We start from the raw sequence: 16,678 nt of genomic DNA on the forward strand, positions 1-16,678 counted from the left end.
CAATTTCCTTCATGCGCACAATTCCACAGGGACCGGAATGTAGCTGTTCTAACACCTGTGATCTCAGTGATGGTGGAATAATGACACGTCTCCCCCACAACAAACAACCAGATTGGACCGATAACTCCGTCCTCCTGGACATGTAGGTAACATGGTCGGGTGAGACTGGAGAGGTTTGTTGAGATTTTCCATGCATCACCAGGTCCATAACTTGGGACAATACTGGGTCAACGCGAGTTACCTTCTTTATCTGAGTAACAGTGATGGGTGTATTCTCTACCTGTTCAAAGTAGAAGATTTCCTTTTGGGCACTATCTTGATGTTTGACCGGCAAAGACAACCTGGAGAGGCCATCTGCATTGCCGTGCAGAGTGGATTTCCGATATTTGATTTCATATGTATGTGCTGAAAGTAACAATGCCCAACTTTGCATACGACTAGCAGCTAATGGGGGAATGCCTGTGTAGGGTCCAAAATTGACGTCAGAGGTCAATGGTCTGTGAGAAGAGTAAATTTCGCCCAAACAGATACTGATGAAATTTCTGAATTCCAAAAACAATTCCTAGTGCCTCACGTTCGATTTGGGCTTAGATAGTTTCTGCTTTGCTTAGAGTGCGTGAAGCAAAAGCAATAGGTGTCTCTTCTCCCGAAGGCATAATGTGTGACACAACTGCTCCCACTCCATAAGGGGAGGCATCGCAGGCCAATTGTAGGGGTAAGGATGGATCAAAGTGCGTTAAAACTTCAGAATTTAGCAATGCATCCTTAGCTTTGTTAAATGCAACATCACAGGCTTCAGTCCACTTCCAGGCCTTGTTCTGCCCCAGGAGCTCATGAAGTGGTTTTAGCAGTGTGGCTAACTGTGAGATGAACTTTCCATAATAGTTCAGTAGTCCCAGAAACGAGCGCAGCTGGCTTACTTTTCGAGGTGGGGGAGCCTCCACAAAAGCATTAACTTTTGCATAGGCCTTATGAAGACCTGCAGAATCAATGATGTGTCTCCAGTATTTAACAGAGAGCTTGAAGAATTCACACTTGACTTTGCGAACTCGTAGGCCATACTCTTCCAGTCTTTGTAGAGCAGCCTCTAAATTCTTTAAGTGATCCTCTTCATTCCTTCCAGTGACCAGGATATCATCCAGATAGCACTGAACTCCTGACAAGCCACACAAGATATGGTCCATAGCCCTCTGGAACAGGGCGGGAGCAGACGTTATTCTGAAGGTTAGGCGACAGTATCGATAAAACCCCTTATGAGTCACAATAGTCAACAACTCTTGGGACTTTTCATTGACATGCTTCTGTAAATATGCTTGACTCAGATTAATCTTACTGAACTTTTGTCCTCCAGCCAGGCCTGTGAAGAGGTCATCGATGTGGGGAAGCGAGTATTGCTCTGCACACAACACTGGGTTGACAGTGACTTTAAAATCACCACAAAACCGGAGAAAGCCATCTTTCTTCACTATTGGGACTATAGGAGTGGCCCATGAGCTACAGGGTTAGACTGGTTTCTTCTTTAGTCATCCAGTGCACTTCTGCCCAGTTCAGCTGAATCTTCCCAAGCCAAGACCTACCCATTAAGGCTGGGTAGTTACCTCTCACCACAAACAGTGGCAATTTAGCAGCCTGTCCATTGAGCTCCACCTTAACACCAATAGTGCCCAGCATGGGCACAGCTTCTCTCATATAAGTCTTCAGAACAGTTTTTGTTGCCTTAAGCGGAAGATGCTGTGGCTTTTCTTTATACACAGTCTCAGAGACCAGCGAGACGGCTGCACCAGTGTCCAGTTCCATGCGTACAGGTTTGCCATCCAACAACGGGGTTACCAAGTATTCATGTGAGCCCACCGCCAAAGACAAAACATGCAGTGGCACTTGCTCTTGCGATGAGGTGTCACCTTGATCATCCTGGTCTGCTCTAGGGTATGCAGGGTTCCTCTTTTTGTCGGCCAGACCACAGGCCTCTTTTTCTTTTGTTTACAGGCACACTCACTGTGTCCCTTTTTGCCACAGTGTCGACACACCAGGTCCTTACACCTGCATTCTGATGCTTGGTGACCCAGCTTACCACAGCGGTAACATTCCTGACTCTGCACAGTTTTGTGGGTCAGTTCTTGTGACACTTTTTGCACCCTAGGGGATGCACCGATGTATTGCGCCTCCCTTGTAGCCAGTTCCATGGAGACAGCAATGTCAACAGCCTCCTGTAATGTAAGCTGAGCCTCTGTCAGTAGGCGCTTCCGTATAGCTTCACTGTAGAGGCCACCCACTAACCTGTCATGCAGGGCATCATTTAACATCTCTTTAAAATCACAGTGTTCTGCTAGCTTTTTTAAAATTGCTACAAATTGTACAACTGTTTCATCTTCTTTTTGGTCTCTTTTGTGGAACCGATATCTTTCAGCAATTGCCAGTGATTATGAGGAAAAATGGGATAAAAAGCCGGATATGATCATACATTATCAGATTATGCCTAGAACCACTTATCTGAACTTCAAATGTGTAAGTAGATCAGAATGTTTAACTAAACGCCATCAGGATTATTTCTTTTATTTCTTACTGGCTTGTGGACTCTTCTGTGATTATCTCAGATGCTTTTGTAGGCTCAAAGCCTTTAAGGTGACCTCTCAAGAGAGCTATTTTGGGTGCTTGATTTTGAAATTGCTCTTTTAAAATCTAGCAAAAGCCTAAGTTCCAGATGTATTTTCTTTCTTTTTGCTTTTAAGAACATTTACCTTTTTTAAGAACAGGATTGGCTGTTTGGTGTCCTAAGAGGTTTGTGCATATTGTTTGATTAACTGGTAGCCACAGCTAATATCCTTTGTTTTCTTTCTCAGCTCTTCCCTGGATGGTACCCCACAGGGAAGAAGTCACAAGTGCTCCTTCCTGGGATCAAAGAAGTGGGGAGGGGTTGATTTTGGGTGGTGACAGCATTTGCCAAGCCAAGATAGGCGAAAATGTGAAACTTTGGGAGTTTAGTACAAGCCTTAAACCTTAAGGCAAGTAATATATTTTTAAAATTCTTGTGGGACCCACAGCTGCACTGGGAGTGACAGAGTTGGGATTCAGCCTCAAGAGGAACAATGATGGATAACCAGTGTTCACACTCACGTTTCCTGCTGGTGCCTATTAAGGTTTCTCAGAGCATGACATGTAGGAATTAATGATGCAAGGAACCACATACAATATGGAATTGGCATTCGTAGGGTCTGTTGTTCATAATTCATTTATCGAACTAATGAAAATGTCATTTTTCAGTGTGTGAAGAGCCACCAATCTGCTTCACCCATGAGAACAGCATCCAGGAGTGCATGTAGTGTCTCGTATGAATATTGACTCTCCATCCAGGCATTTGTACTGTGACCATCACTCTAAAGCCTGAGCATATACAGGAAGTCAGGGAACCTTATGATACATGCACTAGACACTGTTCTGCCTCAATGTTGGACACCTTATCTCCTACTCCATGTCAGATTTCAATGTAACTGACTTCACCAACCCCTCCACCTTCATCCTGCTGGGCATTCCTGGCCTGGAAGTGGCCCATGTCTGGATCTCCATCCCCTTCTGCATCATGTACATCACAGGCATCTTGGGGAACTTCACCATCCTGTTCATCGTGAAGATGGAGCCGAGACTCCATGGGCCCATGTACTATTTCCTTTGCATGCTGGCCATCACCGACCTGGTTGTATCTACGTCCATTGTGCCCAAAATGCTGGCAATATACTGGTTTGATTCCAGAGAGATCGATTTCAGTTCCTGCCTCATCCAGTTATACTTCTTTCACTGCTTCTCAGTGATGGAGTCTGGGATCTTTGTGGCCATGGCTTTTGATCGCTATGTGGCCATCTGTGATCCCCTGAGACATTCTACCATCCTGACAAGCCCAGCGGTGGCCAAGATCGGCCTCACCATGATGCTGCGAAGCAGCATGGTTGTACTGCCATATCCCTTCCTGGTAAAGTAATGGCCATATTGTAGAACCAACATCATCCCCCAGCCGTACTGCGCACACATAGCTGTGGTGAATCTGGCCTGCACCGACACCCGTGTTAGTAGTTACTATGGCCTCTTTGTGGTAATCTGTGTGATTGGTCTGGATGTGATTTTTATTGCCCTGTCCTACACCCAGATCCTCAGGGCCATCTTCAGTTTCCCCACAAAGGACGCCCAGATCAAGACTTTTAGGACGTGCATCTCCCATCTTTGTGCCATTTTAACCTTTTACATCCCAAGTCTCTTCTTCTCTCTCATGTTCCGGTTTGGTCAGAAGGTGCCTCTGCATTTCCACATTCTCATTGCCAACGTTTACCTCTTGATGCCTCCTGTGCTAAATCCTATCATCTACGGGGTGAGAACCAAACAAATCCGGGATAGACTGCTCTGGCTCTTTACTAATAAAGGCATCAAATTTTTTTCTCCCAGTGCTCTCAGATTTCCATGCAGAGATGTCTGGTGATACAGAAAGAGACATTAAATCCTTTCCCAGCCTTACTATTCTGTGTTGATGTGGCAAATTATGCCCAAGTCATAGAGTTGCCACCTTCCTAATTGCTGATAAATGCTCCTCCTCTTCTGCTGTGGCCCCACCACTGTTGCTTCCAAAGTAGCTATTTCAGATTTTCCTAGGAATGGCAATTTTTTCAATTTTTTAGGCCTCACCTCATATTGCTAAAACCATTGAATCATTGCTTCAGCAGGGAATCATTCGTAAGTGAATTTCAGTATGCAGCTCTACAATCTGGCTCCTACAAAAACCAAATGGGTCATGGCATCTTACTATTGATTATCAAAAATCAAATCAAGTGACTCCAGCTTGTACAGCTGTTGTGTGCAAAATGCCTGACCTGATTAAATCTATCAATCCCAAAGCAAAATGGTTTTCTACCATGTGTCTAAGGGAAGCCAACGTTGCCCAGCTTTCAGAGTAGAAGGGGGTCAGTTTCCATTTCAAGTCTGAGCCCAAGAACTACATAATAATTCAGCCGTCTTCTATGGGCAAATGAAATGAATTTTGTTAAGATTTTCTAAACCATCTCTTCTATTTTGAAGCGTCAGAATCCATTAGCTATGGATGTAAGAGCTTAACTACAGTTTCTCCTGATAACTTTTCATCTAGGCCCAGAGTCCACAGCTTGGCTTGGGCTATGGGGGCTGGCTAACAGAGAACAATACATAGCTAAGAGGAAGCTGGGGTAAACAAGTAACCTTGTGAGTTTCAAGTTAGTGAGCGGAGTTAGTAATTGGGTGTCCTTATTGCGAGTTATAGACCCATGAAGTGCTGGGAAAGGCCTCATGGTTACTCCCTAATGCAGGAAAGAGATAGTGGTACAATACCCCTCAGATCCCAGACAGAGTTCAGTGAGAGGCCCAATATTATAGACATGAGTTGTGACATCCTCCCCTCAAAGATGTATGCCAATCCCAGCCCACAGAAATGTAAGGGTAAATTTATAAACAATTGTTACTTTTAAGTACTAATTACTGCCTTTTGCTTTAAATCTCCAGGAATGTACCAGTTGGTCAACTGTCCTATCTCATTCCCCTGGAACTAAACATTAGGATTTAACCTCTACACTTTAAAATACGTAGTTTGGGGGTAATTACCTGTATGTCAGCAATATGTTAATTTAAGCCTTGGACGGAACCATTATGTAATCTTTCAGACCATTGGCTTATTGTGCTTATCTTGTCTTGCTGCTAGAACCTATCAAAAGGCCTGGGAAAACCCATTCCTGTTGCTTCTCTCCCCCCAATGAGTACTCTATATAATCTATTGTAATTAATTGTTCTGTAGTGTCTCTAAGCCTAACAAACAAAGTGACACTCCACCAGTGCTGTGCATAATAAACTTGTGTGCTTGACTCTACACAGTGTGAAATATTGTTCCTTCAATTTTAATATGTAGCTGACATTTGTTTAGCCATAGAAACTCAAGAGAAACACCTGGAGTGTCTAACTGATTTTTTTCAAATCATAAAGGATGGAAGATTAAAGTGCAATCCAACAAAGGTCTGACTAATGGTCCCAGAAGTTTCCGTTCTGGGTATCACGTTGTCTCAAGGAGGTCGATCACCTGCACAACAAAAGGTGGATTCAATTCAAGAACTATCCATGCCCACGAACATAACTTCTTTACATTCTTCCTTAGGTTTAGCAGAATAGTATCGAGACTTCATCCATAACTTTACTCACATCGCAGGGCCACTCTATGAACTCTTGGAAAAAGGAGTTGCTTGAATTTGGAGAAACAAGCATGCAAAGAAGGGAACTGATCTATCTGTTACATGACATAGCATCAGCAGGTCATCGAGAAGTGGGAAAAACCATGCAGTGCCTCATCCTAATAGGTTGGTGGTCATGCATGAAGGGAAATGTACACCGGTACTGTAAAAATTGTTTGGTTTGTGCACAGAATAATCCTACCTCCACAAAAACAAATGTGCCTTTAAGATCCCAGATATATGAAGGGCTATGGCAGACTCTGTGAGTTGATTTTTTGGACCTTTATCAAAACTCCAAGGGAAAACCAATACCTTCTGGTTGTCATTAATCCGTTCTCTAAACGAGTGGCAATATTTCCTTTAAAAGCAAATACACTGTAGCCACAGCAGAGGTTCTACCTGAAAAAGTGTTTTATCGCTGAGAATTTCCTGTTAGGGTAGAGTCATATAGAGGAGCACACTTTACTGGACAGGTAAATGCCTGTAAGTGTTAGGAATGCAAGAAAAATTGCATATTCCATACAAACCTGAATCATCAGGAATGGCAGAGTGAAAATATCGTACCATTAAACATATGCTGGTAAAACTGGTAGATGCTAATGGATGCAGTCGGGACACCCTGATTCCTCTCATTTTAATGGCATTCAGGGAAACTCCAGCTGCCTCCACAAATCGTACACACGGTGAGGTTATAACTAAACAAACTATGCACGTGCCAGAGCATCTTTTATATCATGCCAGTGACACACAGCTAAAGGAAGTAAAGCTTGAAACCCGTCTGCAAGCATTACAGAAACATCTGAATCAGGTCCACTTGCAGGTAGCTGCCAAATTGGAAAAATCCAAACAAAAGGCAAACGCCTATTTTTGACAAAAATGAAAGAAAAAAAATGCTTGGGAGTTTGGAAACCAAGTTATGCTTGTATCTTATGCTGTACCAGAGCACAGTTGATGTAACCCATACGATGGGCTATATACTACTGTGGACAGATTAAGTGCCACTGTGTATAAAATTAAAATTGTACAAAGTAACAACAAGGTAGATAAATATTACCATGCGAATCAGCTATAGTGGCATTGCAAAAGAAATATCTTTCCACACGTACCAGAACCATTAACAGTAATTGCGCAAGAAAGCCAACACGAAAGAGCTCAGTGACAGACACAATAAAAATGCCACTCGCACCCACAGTAATCCTCTACTTCTACTTGAATCCTGCAGTTCAAACTGAGTCACAGGCAGGTTTGCCACAAGAGACACAAATGGTTACAGTGGATCAAAATACTGTGGTGGGACTAAACTCAGACTTGTCTATTCAGGTTAAAAATTCACAGATAACAGGTTCACAGTGGTATCCGTGTTAGTCTGTATCAGCAAAAATAACAGGAGTCCTTGTGGCACCTTTGAGATTAACAGATTTGTTTGGGCATAAGCTTTCGTGTGCTAAAACCCATTTCATCAGGTGCCTGGAGTGGAAAATACAGTAGCAGATATATATACACAGTACATGAAAAGATGGGTGTTGCCTTACCAAGTAGGGGATCAGTGCTAATAGGATAAATCAATTAAAGTGGAAGCCGGCTATTCTCAAAGGTAGAGTATCAAGGGATGAAAAATCACTTTTGTTGTGGGAGTGAGCGTGGCCTCCTTCAAACAGTTGACAAGAAGGTGTGAGTAACAGTAGGGAAATTAGTATGGGGAACTTAGTTTTTGTAATGACACATCCACTCCCAGTCTGAGTGGCCAGAGAGGGTTGAAGTATTCTACTGGTTTTTGCATGTTATGATTCCTGATGTCAGATTTGCGTCCATTTATTCTTTTACGTAGAGACTATCTGGTTTGGTCAATATACATGGCAGGGGGCCATTGCTGGCACATGATGGCAAATAGGACATTGGTAGATGTGCAGGTGAATGAGTCCCTGACAGTGTGGCTAATGTAATTAGGTCTTATGATGATATCACTTGAATAGATATGTGGACAGAGTTGGCATCAGGCTTTGTTGCAAGGATAGGTTCCTGGGTTAGTGTTTTTCTTCTGTTTTGGTTGTTGGTGAGTATTTGCTTCGGGTTGTATCATGACCTTTAGCAATAACACCATAACTTTTATCACAGGTGGGCAGGGTAAAACAGGATCCATACTTTCCACCAGATGTAACCCTCTCTGTCTGTGGTTTATTCACAACAGATGCTTGTGTCTGCTGAAAATCATCAGCTACAGAAGCCATCTCATCCACAGTTTTCAAATGTTTGTCGCATGGACATTGTTTTACACCAGCTTTACATACTGTGACAAAGTTCCTCCTCTACCTTGGTGGGTCCTGTGCTAATTGGGGGATTTGCTCGCCTCAAAGATCTTCCTCTCTGGTGGAACCCACAGTCTGGGTCAAATCCTCATGTGTCTGATCAGGAGTTGGGAGGTTTTGGGGGGAACCCGGGCCCACCCTCTACTCCAGGATCCAGCCCAGGGCCCTGTGGATTGCAGCTGTCTATGGTGCCTCCTGTAACAGCTGCATGACAGCTACACCTCCCTGGGCTACTTCCCCATGGCCTCCTCCAAACACCTTCATTATCCTCACCACAAGACCTTCCTCCTGGTGTCTGATAACGCTTCTACTCCTCAGTCCATAAGCAGCACAGCCTCTCACTCTCAGCTCCTTGTGCCTCTTACTCCCAGTTCCTCACATGCACACCACAAATTGAAGTGAGCTCCTTTTTAAACCCAGGTGCCCTGATTAGCCTGCCTTAATTGATTCTAGCAGCTTCTTGATTGGCTGCAGGTGTTCTAATCAGCCTGTCTGCCTTAATTGTTTCCAGAAAGCTCTTGATTGTTCTGGAACCTTCCCTGTTATCTTACCCAGGGAAAGGGGACCTACTTAACCTGTGGCTAATATATCTGCCTTCTAGCACTCTCCTGTAGCCATCTGGCCTGACCCTGTCACAATAGGTTTAAGAAACATTCTTGAGCAACAAGATCAAGCATCCCTTCAAAGTTTGTAACACCTTTGCTCCTTACTCACTTTCCAATCAAATATTTCATCTGTTTACATGTTCCACATTACTCTTACCATCATCCCTCTTAAGATTCTCTGTAGAGGATCAGTGGTGGTCCCTCCCCCTCTGGTCAGCGGGAGGCTACTCTGCTTAACTACTATTAGGGAATTAACTGGGCAACCCACAGCCTGAAGCTCTGCCCAACACTCCGGGCAGAAAAATAATCAGGTGAGGGAAGCAAAGTGGGGGAACAATGGGGAAAACGTATATCTCCCACTGGAGCAGGGTCTCTCCTTTTCCTGGTAGTGTCCTTGCCACCCTCTGCCACATGGACCTCACCAAACTACACAAGATGGAGGCAGGGCCCACCCACTCGCCTGGGTGTGATAGGGGGCTATCCCCAGGGCCCAAGTGGGGAGCTATGACAGAAGGAGGAGCAGCGACTATAGGACCTGGGTAACCAAGATCAATGACAATGGCAGCACTGGTGCCCTCCCAGATCTCAGGGATACCAGCTGCCCCTCTATCCGTCGCATGGGGCAGTCTCTCCTGATGTGCCCTGTTGACTGTAAGAGGCCTCCTTCGAAGAGTAGTGCATCTAGTAATGGGCTCCCTGGTAGGGGAGGCTCCCCATGAGGCACCGCCGGCAACGACTACATCTGCAGCTGCCGAAGGAAGGATAGAAAGTGATGGAGGGCGGGGGGTCTTGCAGCCCAGTGGGAAAAGAGTGATAATGCAATGGGTGCATAAGACAATGCATAGGAAGGGCAGAAAGGCTAAACTGTGGGCATGGCAGGAGAGGGCCAACGGGGGGACGGACACAATTGCTGACACCAGCTGCACTGGGAACGGGAAAGTACCATGTGTGTATGTGTGTGCGTACAAAGAACAGGCGGCACAACATAAAAGGGAAGGGGAACAAGCATTTAGCCTGGGGGAATGAGGGCACAAGGCAAGTGGACTGAGCAGGGGAGGAGGAGCAATGGGAGGTAGGGGAAAAGGAACAGGCTGAGAACAGGCCAGGGGCAGTGTGACAGATTTTTGTTACCAATCCGCCCAGGACCACAGCTGATCAGGCTGTGGCCTCAGGATCTTTTGGGGAGGAGATGACAAGGCACACACCAAGTGTCTAAATTTTAAAGCGTTATTAAAAAAATAACAGCAGAGAGTGCTGGGAATTCTCCGATGTCACTCAGGGGAAGAAAGAAAGCAATAGAGACCCCAGTCCTAGCCCATGTTCATACTCACACATGCACACCCAAGGCAAGGAAACTAACACATTCCAGGGCCAAACTGGAGCTGGCAAACTAACAAAAAAACCAAACTTCCTAGAAGAAAGCGAGTAGCAGTTAGTAGCTAATTTTGAAGGTTTTTGTTGTTGAAGAATTGCCACTTTTAAGTCTACTACAATGACACACTACACAATAAAAACACTAACCCAGGAACCAAACCCTGCAACAAACCCCGATGCCAGCTCTGTCCACATATCTACTTAACCCCTTACAGCTAAAGCGATTCAGCACAGCTGGCAAGGAGGGCAGGGCAGGCTGACTAACACATTCCAGGGCCAAAGTGGAGCTGGCAAAGTAACAACAACAACAAATTCCTAGAAGCCAAGGCAGAAGTCAGGGGAATCCAAATGGGCAGCAAGAGGAACGCGGCAAACAGCTGCCAGGAGGCTACTGGGAAGCAAAGGGAGGCTACCAGCCAAATATAGCGGAGAGAGGAGGGCAAGTCCACGGGAGGGAGCACATGTGCCAAAGTGAGCTCGTTTTTCTGCAGTCCATGCTTGTTGGTGCAATAGTCACAGCTGGTAGAAGGGACACAGCAAAGAGCCAGGGTGAGGGGGCAAAGAGAAGGTCCAGATTATAAGTAGGACTGGTAGAGGTGGCGGTGGTAGGGGGAAGAGATGGAGTAGGGGGAGCACTCCACGCTATTCCCACTTACTCCCCACAAAAGCAGGAGCAAGCAGCAGCACAGAAGCAAAGATATAAAGTCACTCAATCCAGGAAGAGCCTGCCACTACAATGTCCTGCAGCAACCCTCCTCTTTGTCCTCCTCAACGACAGCAGCAGAAGGCTCAGAAGCAGCAGCAGAAAGCCACCAGTGCCCAAGCAGCCAAGCAAGCCCCAGGAATGGTGGTGGGCTTCTCGTGTCCCCTCTGCACAGCAGCAGCAGCAGCCAGGAAGACCTCCAGCCAGCAGAGCAGCTGGAGAGATGGGCCAGCCAGTGGAGAGAAGCCTTTCTGGTTCCAAACTAGGGATCCGGGATGGGGGGCAGGAAGGACACTGGACAGAGAACTCCAGGCAGTGCCCACTGCTCCTCAGGAAACTCAGCATGACCTCAGCGACTCCTGGCACTTTAGGCAGTTGGTCGGGGAGAACAGGGTGGCCACCCCAGCCAAATGAGCACTCAGATGGCTAAAGTACAGCCCCCCACACACACACACACTATAGCTGCCAGCTAGCCTCGGCGGCTGGAGCCGTGTGGGTCTCCTGCAGGGAAATCACAGAGCACTATCCCACAAAGGAAGCAGAGCACCTGAGACCTGCAGAGAACCACCCTACAGCCCAGGGTGTTCAAGCTAGCGAAGATGGTCGATTTCATAGTGAGGGCCGGGGAGGATCCTCACAGACCTCACAACAATCTGTGGTCAACTGCAAAAGCCAGCAGGGAATCACGGAAGTTGCCGGCCAACCGGTAGGCCATGATGTCCTGCCTCTCAGTCCCCCTCCTCTCCTTCAAAACCTCCCCTTCAGCTCGGAGGACTTTCCTTCAGGAAACGGCGCAGTTTCTCCTTCAGCACAGTGGGGGAGAGCTGGGCCTCTGTGTCAATCCCGTGGCACATGGAGATGGGCAAATGAGGGAAAGACCCCAGCGATGTGCCTGTACTGTTGGAGCTTCACTGCTCATCTCCATTTCAAGCAGGGCAGGGGGAAATGGAGCGAAGAGAGCAGTCTCTAAAGGGTCAGAGATGAGAGACATGAAAACCACCCGCCGAGGGTCGTCTGGGGACAGGGGAAATTAAAAAACTCCGGTGCTGGCGTAGGCAGAGGCAGTATGGGAGATGGAGGGGAAGGAGGTGAAGGAGAAGGGGGCAGCAAGACCAAGTGACTGCCCAGACTGAGGCCCCCTGGCAAAGGGTCATGTTCCCTCTCGGTGATTGGGGTTAGACCCAGGGCCTTGTTCTCCTCAAAGAGGGAGCTGAAAACTCCCCCCACTGCCCCAGAGGCCTGCTCGCCACCAACTGAGGCAGCAATTGCCTCAGTGTGGAAGAGGGGCTCTGATGACAAGAGGGTTGGGGGTACGCTATCTTAGAAATCCTCAGAAAGAGCCTGCGAGATGGGCTTGGTACCACCCCCCTCTGATGCCAAGACATCATTGGGTGGCTCCACATGATGGACTCCAGGAAAGGCCACCAGAGTCGCTGACAATGGTAGGGCCGGCATTGCACCGGTTCTCAGAAACACTATTTCACTAGTAGGGTGGTGAAGCACTGGAATGGGTTCCCTAGGGAGGTGATGGAATTCCATCCTTAAAGGTTTTTAAGGCCCAGCTTGACAAAGCCCTGGCTGGGATGATTTGGTTGATGTTGGTCCTGCTTTGAGCAGGGGGTTGGAGTAGACCCCTCCTGAGGTCCTTTCCAATCCTGAGATAATATGACTCTATGAGCGGCAGACTGGGTAATAGTTACACAGGTGAAACTTTTAATCAGGGCATGATGGTACAACCCTTGGTCCAAGGCTGGAGAGCTGGGGAGAGCTGGCTGGAGGCTCTGTCTTGTTGGCTCATGAGTGGTAGTGAAAGCACTCCTGTAACTACACATGGGTGTGTCTTTGTCTGTGAATGGCTGTGAAAGTCCAAGATCTGAGATGACTGCAGCTTCTCACAGTATCACAGCGTGAGAAGGGGGTCAGGCTGGTATACCACAGGGTTCGGAGGTACCCCAGTTCCAGGCTGTACCTCAGGAAATTCCGTCACACTCACTCAACAAACGGACCCTACTACACTGTGACTCCATTTCCCTCTTGTCATGCTTTCAGTTACTGATGGAGAGACCATGGCTATGGGAGGGAAATCAGGACTGATGCATAGTATGTCATTCTCTGTGTGACATTTGTCAAACCACATCTCCCTGTGCCTCAGTTTGCTTATCTGTATGATGGGGATATGCTCCTCGTGGCTTTTCTCTGGAAGGGATTTTAAAGATCTTTTAATAAAAGATGCTGCTGGGTGTGATTATAGTCACAGATGAGAATTAAAGATCTGTGATCCATTAGCAATAGCCTCATGTATCTGAAAAAAATGGCTAATGTCTCCCCTCTGATATCTGTCTCCAGATCTGTCTGTCCACTACCTACCCAGCCATCCTGGCCATTTACTTGGTGTCAGACTCCATGGAGACCTAGGCACTATCCCTAGTTTTCATACCAATCAACTATAATTATTAAATATACACAAATATTCAGAGCAGCCAATTCCTCTGTGACTCAGCAGAGAGGCCAAGAGTTCTCATCTCCCTTTGGGAAGGTCCCTTAATTACTGTTTACTCCGAAAGCTGGATAAAGAGCGCAGAAGCGTAGACGTAGAAAAAGAAAGATTGGCTAGAGTGCCTCCGGTGTCCAGCCTGTTTCCTTTCAGATGTCATTTCTCCCCAAGAGGCTGAGTGAACCGCACTGGGATTGCACACAGCTACAATATAAACAGTTCACACCTCTGTGCCGGCTATCGGCGCGGATGCTGCTGTAGTTGCTGTGGTGAGAGAGGTGTGGAACACGGCTACGTGAGGAGGGTTCCCAGAGAAGATGCTTCTGCCTCAGTATTCACAGGTACCCATCTCCTGCAGAGGAGCTCACCTGCTCGACAAACCCAATGCAGCATGGGTGTGATGGCACAGAGATTAGATCTGTGATCCTTTCCGCTCTGCACAGCCATTAAACACCCCAGCTCTCTGGCCAATGGTTATGAGTTTGATCCAGTATCACTGTCCAAAGTGTCCATCCTTGATGAATACCCCTTCCTTCCTCCCCCCCACCCACTCTGAGCTGATGACACACAGGGGTTCTCAAACTGGGAGTTGCGGCCCCTCAGGCGATCGTGAAGTTATTACATGCAGGGTCGCGAGTTGTCAGCCTCCACCCCAAACCTCATTTTGCTTCCAGCATGTATAATGATGCTAAATATTTTTAATAGTGCTTTTAATGTCTAAGGCAGGGTGGCACTCAGAAACTTGCGAGGTAAAAGGGATCACCAGTACAAAAATTAAAGAACCACTGCATTAGAAGCTGGAAGCTGGCTAAACAATCAGTGGGGCCACTGGACGATCGCGGTGCTAACAGAACACTCATGGACGATAAGGCCATTGCAGAGAAACTAAATGAATTCTTTGCATCGGTCTTCACGGCTGAGGATGTGAGGGAGATTCCCAAACCTGAGCCATTCTTTTTAAGTGACAAATCTGAGGAACTGCCCCAGAATGAAGTATCTTTAGAGTATGTTTTGGAACAAATGATAAATGAAATGGTGAAAAGGCACCAAGACCAGATGAGATTCACTCAAGAATTCTGAAGGAACTCAAATGTGAAATTACAGAACTACTAATTGTATTCTGTAACATATCAATTAAATCAGCTTCTGTGCCAGATGACTCGAAGATAGCTAATGTACTAATGTGATGACAATTTTTAAGAAGGGCTCCAGAGGTGATCCCGGCGATTACAAGTCCCCTAAGCCTGATTTCAATATCAGGCAAATTAATTGAAATGATAGTAAAGAACAATATTGTCAGACATATAGAGAAACATGGTTTGCTGTGGAAAAGTCAACATTGTTTTTGTAAAGGTAAATCACTCCACACTAATCTACTAGAATTCTTTGAGGGGGTCAACAAGCATGCATACAAGGGGGATCCAGTGCGCTTAGTGTATTTAGACTTTCAGAAAACCATTGACTGGGTACTTTACAAAAGGCTCTTACGCAAGGTCAGCTGCCACGGGATAAGAGAGAAGAGGCTCTCATGGACTGGTAACCGGTTAAAAGATAGGAAACAAAAGGTAGTTAAAAATGGTCAGTTTTCAGAATAAATTGTGGTGTGTCCCAGAGTTCTGTATTTTATCATTTTCCATTCTCTGGTTCTTACTAGGACTTAGATAATCTCCATTAATAGATCCTACCCTTAGGGATGTATTTATCCAAACCACATGCTCTTCTGTATCATTTGGCTTTCCTCCAGCCTTTAATTTGAAAATTGCTCTGTAACGTTTTAAATATTAAGTGCCAGCAATCTGGTTCCATTTTGGTTCAGGTGGAGCACATCCTTCCTGTATAGGCTCTCCCTTTCCCTAAAGTTTCCCCATTTGTGAATCCCATTCAGCTAACCTTTTGATCCAATAAAGTTTGGGGCAAGGAGTTTCACAGGCGAAATATGGATTGTATTAACTGTTTTCTTTTCTCAGTGTTATATGTGCAGACTTTCAATGTAATTGAATATTTCCTTGTTCATGATATGAGACACAGAAAATCTAATTGCCTGATCTAGACTCATAGACTCTAGGACTGGAAGGGACCTCTGGAGGTCATTGAGTCCAGTCCCCTGCCCTCATGGCAGAACCAAATACTGTCTAGACAATCCCTAATAGACATTATCTAACCTACTCTTAAATATCTCCAGAGATGGAGATTCCACAACTTCCCTAGGCAATTTATTCCAGTGTTTAACTACCCTGACAGTTAGGAACTTTTTCCTAATGTCCAACCTAAATCTCCCTTGCTGCAGTTTAAGCCCATTGCTTCTTGTTGTATCATTGGAGGCTAAGGTGAACAAGTTTTCTCCCTCCTCCTGATGACACCCTTTTAGATACCTGAAAACTGCTATCATGTCCCCTCTCAGTCTTCTCTTTTCCAAACTAAATAAACCCAATTCCTTCAGCCTTCCTTCATAGGTCATGTTCTCAAGACCTTTAATCATTCTTGTTGCTCTTCTCTGGACCCTCTCCAATTTCTCCACATCTTTCTTGAAATGCGGTGCCCAGAACTGGACACTATACTCCAGTTGAGGCCTAACCAGCGCAGTCTAGTTTCTTAATCAATAGATTCATAGGGTTCAGATTCAGACAGGACCATTAAAACATCCAGTCTGTCCTTCTTTATAACACAGGCTATTAAATTTCACCCAGTTACCCCTGTATTCATCTGTTCCACTCTTCTCCTATTCTTACTGTTAGGAAAGTTTTTTTCCTGATACTTCATCTCAATCTGCTATTCTGTAGTTTGACCTATTGCCTCTTCTCCTGACCGCTTTGGCAAAAGAGAACAACTTCCTTCCACCTTTTTATGGCAGCATTTCAAACCAATTGAAGACTGCTGTCATGTCCCCCCTTAAATACATCCTTTCAGCACTAAATATGCCCTGTTCCTTCAGCTTTTTCATATGGCTTTTCATGCATTTAATTCCT

At 45.8% G+C, this 16,678-nt stretch overlaps 1 pseudogene; it reads left to right on the top strand.

The window, feature by feature from the left end:
• The first annotated feature begins 3,469 nt into the window (after positions 1-3,469).
• LOC127044667 (olfactory receptor 52R1-like) lies at positions 3,470-4,465 on the top strand (annotated as a pseudogene).
• Positions 4,466-16,678: the final 12,213 nt, after the last annotated feature.

This window comes from Gopherus flavomarginatus, chromosome 1 (assembly GCF_025201925.1).
Source record: "Gopherus flavomarginatus isolate rGopFla2 chromosome 1, rGopFla2.mat.asm, whole genome shotgun sequence".
NCBI lineage: Eukaryota > Metazoa > Chordata > Testudines > Testudinidae > Gopherus > Gopherus flavomarginatus.